Below are 8,543 nucleotides of genomic sequence, written 5' to 3' on the forward strand. Positions count from 1 at the left end.
GATGTTTCATTAAGGATGTGGCCTTATCGACTGGAGAAGATCTCTTGGCTGGATATGACATAACAGAATTCTTTATTTGATCATAATTGATTCGAAGATTAAGGATCCGATGATTGGCAAAGTATACTTGGAAGGTTCTACTTATGGAAACCGAGATCCTGATTATATGGGCGAACATGATTGATGGGCTATCGACATATTCCTTTAATATCTCGAATGATCTTCCTAATTGATTCCGTCCAACGGGTAGATTGGAGGAATTCCTTTGGTAAGTGCCAACGGGTATGATGGCATGAAGGAGTATATAAAGAAGACGTTCCAGCTTGTTCGAGTGTGTGTACGATAGAAGAATTCCAAAGTCCAAGCTCCTTGTTCTTAGTCAATTCATTTGTTGAGCAAAATCGTGTAAACAAAAGAGAGTCTATATTCGTGAGAAACCTTGAGGAAGTGTGGTAGAACTTTTACACTGTGGAATCAAGGAAAAGCTGTGCTATAACTTCTCTTTTGTTCATAGTGAAATCCAGCCGGTGGAGGTGGGCTGTCGGTGCGGAAGAGTGGACGTAGGCTTGGAATAAGCCGAACCACTATAAATCTTGTGTTCATTTTCTCTTCCTTAACCTTTACTTCGCTTTGATCGCATTTTCTTTTCTATAGTTTGCCTAGAATCGCTTCCGTATCTCGAGAAATTGTTTGTGCACCTATTCACCCCCCTCTAGGTGCTTATACTAGCTATCTCACACGCCACCTTCTCCCAGCGCGTGGGCACATTGACTCCGTGGAAAAACGGCAGGGAGCAGGAGGAGGAGCAGCAGCAACGGCGGGCAGCAGCAGCATAGGATAACAACGGAATCCGCATGGACACACTCCTCTCTCCCCCTCTCTGGGGGAGAAAAACTCCTCTCCCCCTCTCCCCCTCGGCCCCCCAACTCTCTCTCTCTCTCCTCCTCAGTTCTCATGCACAGCAAATACAACATCTCTCCTCCTCAGTCCTCACACACAGCTAGAGAGAGAGAGAGAGAGAGAGAGAGAGAGAGAAAGAGCAATTGAGAGTTTGGAGCTCGGCCACGCCTGAGTCCCGCCAACTGTTGGAGAAATCTTTCAGAATATTTTGAAGCCGACAAAAACGTTTCTATCGGTCTAGTCCGGATAAATACAGACCTTTTGTCTAGAGTCCGAAGACTTTCGAGATCACCGACTCAAGACTCAAGACTCAAGACTCAAGACTATTCTCATTGACGCTTTTTTCTAATCCAAGGACGAAGGCAATCCAGAGTCAAGTATTTGGTTGAGGATTTAGTCCTATCCTCTAGAGAAGATCTCTTGGCTGGATAAATATAACGGATTCTTTTATTCGTAATCAAGATCGTTTGAAGATCCGATGGTCGACGAAATATTCTTGGAAGGTTCTATTCTTGGAAACCAAGATCTTGATTGTATGGGCGAACATGATTGATGGGCTATCGTCAGGTTCCTTTAATAGCTCGAATGATCTTCTTAATTGATTCCGTCCAATGGGTAGATTGGAGGAATTCCTTTGGTAAGTGCCAACGGGTATGATGGCATAAAGGAGTATAAAAGGAAGACATTCTAGTTACTTTAGTGTATGATTGATAGAGAAATTCCAGAGTCTGAATCACCTTGATTATTAGTCGATACATTTTGAGCGAAATTGTATACACAAAGAGTGTCTATACTTAGTGATACCTTGAGCGAGTGTGGTAGATCATCTACACCGAGAAATCAAGGGAGAACAACGCCGTAACATCTCTTTGTTCATAGTGGAATCCAGCCAATAGGTGTTAGTGCAGAAAGAGTGGACGTAGGCTTGAAATAAGCCGAACCACTATAAACCGCGTGTTCAATATTCTCTTCTCTCGTCTTACTTTGATTATTGTTTGTCTCAAATCTATCAACTGCCTAGTATTGTGCAATTATCGAGAAAAATCCTTTATATACCTATTCACCCCCCTCTAGGTACTTATACTAGCTATATCACCAACAACCTCTGACAGGGATCCTCGCCGTCATGATCTCCGGTAAGTTTCCTTTTTTGGTTCGAGCCTCCCTTGGGGCCAAGGATCTCAGCTGAAGCTCGCGATATCGCTTGCCAAAAGTTTTGAGCATCCGTTTTGTGCTCACCATTGTCTCGATCAGTTTCCTGCTTGTGTGGCAGGTAACCAGGACGGTCGAAGTGAGGAACGTGTCAAATCTAGCCCACCGAGCGAGACATTAACTAGTTTCTTCTCCTTCTCTGGCGACATTGACCGCATCGAGATTCGATGGTACGCTGCCCTCTGCCGCCGTGTCTACGGTTGCTTCCATCATGCGTGCTCGCTTGGTTGGCATCGGAGTTATGGGGAGAAGGAATGTCGGTGGAGATGAGGAGTTTTTGGAATCTTCCCTAATGTTTTCATTTTTTTTTTCATTTTGGCGGTTTCCTTCAGCTCTGGAATTTTAGCTCTTTGTAGTTTGTGAGTGCATACCTAAGGAAAAGAATGGGGGAAGGAATTCTAACTAGGGTTTTCGTCATGGCGCTGGGGAAAGCAAGCGAACAGTCGAGCACTACGGAGGTGATGTTCGAAGATCCGAAGGCCCTAGAAATCGCGCTCTTGTTATTAGTACGTGTGCCTCCGCCTCGCTTATCGAAATCGCTCTTCTTCTGTGCACACATATTCGTTCCGCCTACGAGAAGTGTTTCATCCGCATCAATTGCGCTTCTTTACTAGGGCTTTTACATACGGCACGCCTTTTCTTAAAAGAATGCTACGGAATTAATAGGAAGATAGACATTCTTCCGGACTCGATTAGTGTTTTTCTACCGTGTCATCTGCATTACACATCATGGGCAATAAACTTTCAGAGTCTAGGCTTTGGTTCGATTCACAATAGGTGCGGACTCAGTTTGCTCTTTAAGGGGCTGGGTTTGTTCATAACTTAAGGAGGGGACTTTGATATAATGGCCCAATTTATATCCATGGCTCATACCCATGAGAGGCCAAACTGCAACCTGTATTCAAACCGTGCCCAAGGTCCTCTATTTTTGGATTAAAATTAATTTCTCTAGAAAAATTAAAAAGCCTTTATTTTAAAGAAAAGGAAAAAAGCTTAAAAATTAGATTTCAACTATTTTTTTTTTTTTAAATGTGCAAAAATCTTTCATCAAAAAATTTTCTTCACCCAAAAATTAAACATGATCTATTGAATTGCTCCAAAGCAAAGCATGATTATGTGCAAGCACTTGAGAATGTACATTGATTCAATCGTGTTTTGCATAGATAGTCAAGAGCACGTTCTCTGTCAGTTTGTCTTAGTCTAACTTTCGTGTTATCGAGGTTATGGTTCTAGCTTCATTATCTCCCAAGTCATTATTATCTATATAGTACTTGTGTTCTTTTCTTTATTCTTTATTCAATAAAGTCTTAGGAGATAATGAAGCTAGAACCATAACCTAGACAACACGAAAGTTGGACTAAGACAAATTGACAGAGAATGTGCTCTTGACTATCTATGCAAAACACGGTCGAATCAATGTACATTCTCAAGTGCTTGCATGTAATCATGCTTCGCTTTGGAGCAATTCAGCAGATCATGTTTAATTTTTGGGTAAAGAAAATCTTTTGATGAAATATTTTTGCACATTAAAAAAAAAACTATTCGAAATCTAATTTTTAAGCTTTTTTTCCTTTTTTTTAAAAAATAAAGGCTTTTTAAATTTTTTGTTTCTAGAGAAATTAATTTTTAATCCAAAAATAGAGGCCATTGGGCCCAGTTTGAATACGGGGTGCGGTAGTATGAGCCATGGATATAAATTGGGCCATTATATCAAAGTCCTCTCCTTACATTATGAACAAACCTAGCCCCTTAAAGAGCAAACTGAGTCCACACCTATTATGAATCGAACCAAAACCTAGACTCTGAAAGTTTATTGCCCATGACGTGTAAAGATGACATAGTAGAAAAACACTAATCGAGTCCGGAAGAAGGTCTAACTTCCTCTTAATTCCGTAGCATTTTTTTAAGAAAAAGGCGCGCCGCATGTAAAAGCTCGAGTAATGTAAAAGCTCGAGTAAAGAAACATTGATGCGAGCGAAACGCTTCTCGTAGGCAAAACGAATATGTGCACAGAAGAGCGATTTTGATTAGTGAGGCAGAGGCACACGTACCGATAACAAAAGCGCAATTTCCAGCGCCTTCGGATCTTCGAACGTCTTGTCCGCGGTGCTTGCCCGTCCGCTTGCTTTCCCTAGCACCACGACGAAAACCCTAGTTAGAATTCCTTCCCCCATTCTTTTCCTCGGGTATGCACTCATAGACTGCAAAGAGCTAAAATTTCAGAGATGAAGGAAACCCAAAAAAAAAAAAAAAAAAAAAGTGGAAACGTTAGGGAAGATTCCAAAAACTCCTCATCTCCACCTACATTCCCTCTCCCCGAAACTCTGACACCAACTGAGCGAGCACGTGCGACGGAAGCAACCGCAGACGCGGTGGTGGAGGGCAACGTACCGTCGGATCTTGATGCAGTCAATGTTGCTAGAGAAGGAGAAGAAACTAGTGAATCTCTCGCTCGGTGGGCTAGATCTGACATGTTCCTCACTTCGACCGTCCTGGTTACTTGCCACACAAGCGGGAAACCGATCGGGACAATGGTGAGCACAAAACGGAAGCTCAAAACTTCTGGCAAGCGATATAGCAAGCTTTGGCAGAATCCTTAGCCTCAAGAGGGCTCGAACCAAAAAAGGAAACTTACTGGAGATCGTGACGGCGAGGATCCCTGCCGGAGGTCGTTGATTGCGCCTCAGGCGTGGCTGAGCTCCAAGCTCTGAGTCGCACCCTCTCTCTCGCGAGCTGCTCTTTCACTTCGCTCATACAGCTCCTCAGAAAATCTGAATTCCCATCACGGTCTTTATGAGGGTTTGAGATGACTAAAAATGACTCCTGCTGGGTATTCCCCTCATTCAACAATGACAACGGAATACGCGAAAGCTTATCCCTCCCCTCCACGGTACGATACGCACGCAACGTTTCCTTCAGCCTGGCTATCTCCAGCTGCTTCTCCCAATCTTCTCCTCGGCCTCCTGCTCCACCGCGCTCACCATGCCTTTGATGACAGAATCGCTCACCATCCTCGAAATCGTGAGCCTATCGTTGATATCCTGCAAATAAGATTCCAAATCTGCCAAGAGCTCCACGTCCAGACTTTCGCTCTCTCGGCCATTACCCACATGGCCGAACGCCCTATCGCTGCACGAGGCGGCACCATTGTCCGTAACTCTAAAGCTCTCCAAACTAACGTGCTCCTCCATAGATTACAGTACCTAGCGAAATCTCTATCCCCAACTAGCGCTGCACCCAAAAAAAAAAGGAAAACAAAGATAAATAGAGGACAAGACATCCATCCATGCACCCATAAATTAAAAAAGAAAAGAAAAGTAAAGAACCCAACGGCCAACAAGCACGAGAGACCACAACAGTCAAGAAAAGGACAACCCTCCTCAACACTCGCTTTCAGCCGCTTAGCAATTACGCTAGCTAAACCTTTAAAAGGAAAGCCGCACAATCTAGCCGAATCTATCGCCAACGAAGGACCACGAGCCGCCATTTCACGTCACCGGCACACCGGTCGCCGGCACATCGGGCTTTTACATGCGGAGCAAAGTTCATAAGGACGTTTTTGCTATATACTTTCGGCATGTTTCTATTCTCAAATTTGGGTTGAGTGGTCGATGGACGTTATATGTGGTACCTTAGAAATTTGGATGATATAAAAGGATATGCTTGGGGTTTGGCTTTGCTCGAGCATTTGAGTACGTGTATAACTGAGAGAAAGGAGAATAATAAAACGTATGTTAGAGGTTTTCTTATATTTCTCCAAGTATTTTTCCATTTAAGCTTTCTAGTTAATCCTATATGAAAGTTCATGAACATTAATACTTATCACATCATTATAATCTATACAACACTAGCGTTCATTCTTTTCTTTGTTCTTTATTCAATAATAATACATCTAATCATCTTATGAGTAGTGTGCAATTTTTTCCATTTTGCACAATTGACGTCTCTATTTCTGTTGATTTGTGCAAATATGGTCTTCTTAGTATTTAGCCGTGGCTCGGCCTAAAATTTGATTCAACTCCTTGACTTTTCCCCATGTATGCCGATGGGAAGAGAGTGAGGGAACTACATCACCAAAAGTCAAGGAGGAATTTAAGAGGCTAATCAATGATAAGGTAGATTAGACCGGATGTTTATTGTATTATTTATATCTATTTTGACCTTTATTATCATCTAAACTAACGATATGGAATTGCCGTGGTGATAATTTCCTATATCTTAAATGGCATTTTTTAAGTTCTTCACTCCTTGCATGCATTAGATAATATGGAAGCTTCAGCCTACTGCAATTGAGTTAGGAGTTGATATCATCAAAGAGGTTTTGGCAACAGGATTAAGCCCTCAAGAGATAGCTACGCAATTAGGGATGACGAATCTTCTAATGGACAATGTGAGCTTAGTTCTATTTCTTTCCAATTTTTTTCTTTTGTAGTATTGCATGCTATATGATCTCATGTAGATAAGATGGAAAGAGCACACATACTCGATGCTCGATGCACTGAGAACTTATTCTTCAATAACGAACGTTGATTATCCATCTCAGCAAGAGATAAAAGACCGGCATTTTAAATTGCCTCATATATCTTGCGGTTTTTTTTTTCTTTTGTTTGAGTTCTTGCAATTGAAATTAGAGTTTTCTCGTTTGTAGAAGCTCACGAAAATGACAGCACAAGTTGATATCAATGCAGAAATGGACTTTGTTGTAGATAAGATGGACAAAGTACACATATTTGATACATCGAAAATTTCCTCTTCACCAACAAATGTTAATTATCCATCTCAGTGAGAGATACATGACGTGCATTTTGAATTGTCATGTACAGCTTGCGACTCTCCTAGGAAATCATCAGTTGGCACATTTAATTTGTTATTTTTTATGTCACTATATTCACTTTGTGTAACTTTCTGATTTCTTTGATATATAGGAAGGGAACTTGCCGCAGAAAAATGGAATAGTTAAAGAGACTGTTGCGGAATTGAAAAAGGAGATGAGTGAACTGCATCAGCAACCATATTTTGAGGGTACATCCATAGCTAGTGGTTTTGTAAATGTGGACGCTCCTTTGAATTTAAAACTAGTGGAAGTTCATGAAGAACATGTTCAATATCTATCTAAAATTGTAGAAAATTTTCATAAGAATGTTGATTAGGTAAGTGACTAGATATCCTACATAAAATAACTAATCACCATATTGTGTTTTTTGTAACACAATTCTTGGAGCAAGTTTTTCTTTGTCACCATAAAAGATATATTTAGTGCTTTAATTAAGGGCATTTTTGTATGGGTTCTTTTCCTTGCCCTGTTTCTCTTTTCCATGGGGATGGTGGAAGTGTGCTAGTAACCCAATTTATTTTTCTTCCTTTTCTTTCTAACATGTTTCATTCAACCAATATGATAAAGTACGTATCTTGTGAAATTCTTGTGTGTTAATTAGTAGCCTAAGTAACTATTTAATTTGCTTGCATTCTCAGGGATATTTTGAAGGGCATTGAAGGCTCTCTATGTGACTAATTTTGCATGATGGTATTGCTTTTCTATTGCATGATATGAATGCATTGTTAGTTATGCTATCTATACTTGGTACCGTTCCCATTTTTCTATTTCTCACTCCCACAAAAATTCATATGGTTTGTCGTGTTATTAGTTGTTGGAAGAATTACGCGAAAAGCAAAAGCAAGAAGTGACCCTTCGGGAAGAAATGGAGGCTCTGAGAGATTCTTTGAGATTGGAAAAGCAAGAGTCTAATAGGCTAAGAGCCCTTGTGACAAGAGAGACGCAGCTGTCCAAGTATCATTCGTTTGCCTAATTATTATTGTGTTTTATTTTTCATTTGTTTCTTTGGAATAAGTTCTTTTGTCTTTTAGGCTACAATCTTAGAGAAGAGGAGCTTGGAAGCAAAATTGTCTGAGAAGAAAGATTTACTCATAGCAAATAATCAGGTATGACGATAATACTCTAATCATGAACCGAGATCCTACTGCTAGTTATTAGATATGAATTGTTATGGAAAATGGTGGATATCATAACTAGGTTGTACAAAAACCTCAAAAAGAGCTAGAAGCGCATTGTGAGTATGCACATGAAGTAGAAGAAATCATGAAGAAAACGGTAATTGAAACAATAACTTTTGAGCAGATAATATCTTGTATAGAGAGAGAAATTGTTGATAAGGTGACATCTCCTATAATTAGTCTTAGCTCAACCACTATGATTCTTTTTCCTTGGAAGTTGTATTGAATAATTCCTGCAAATGCAGAGAGAGTCCTAAAAGCTTGGGAACTCGAGGAATTGAGAGAGATGAAAGAGGTAATCTAAAGAAACAGAGTTATTTTTGCCAAAGTACTATTCACGTTGTCTCTTTCTAGTATAATTTCTTTCTCCTGTCATTGAGTCGAAAAGAGATTTATTATTAACAATGATGCTCCATCTT

The sequence above is a fragment of the Eucalyptus grandis genome, chromosome 5 (genome assembly GCF_016545825.1).
Source record: "Eucalyptus grandis isolate ANBG69807.140 chromosome 5, ASM1654582v1, whole genome shotgun sequence".
NCBI classification, from domain to species: Eukaryota; Viridiplantae; Streptophyta; class Magnoliopsida; order Myrtales; family Myrtaceae; genus Eucalyptus; species Eucalyptus grandis.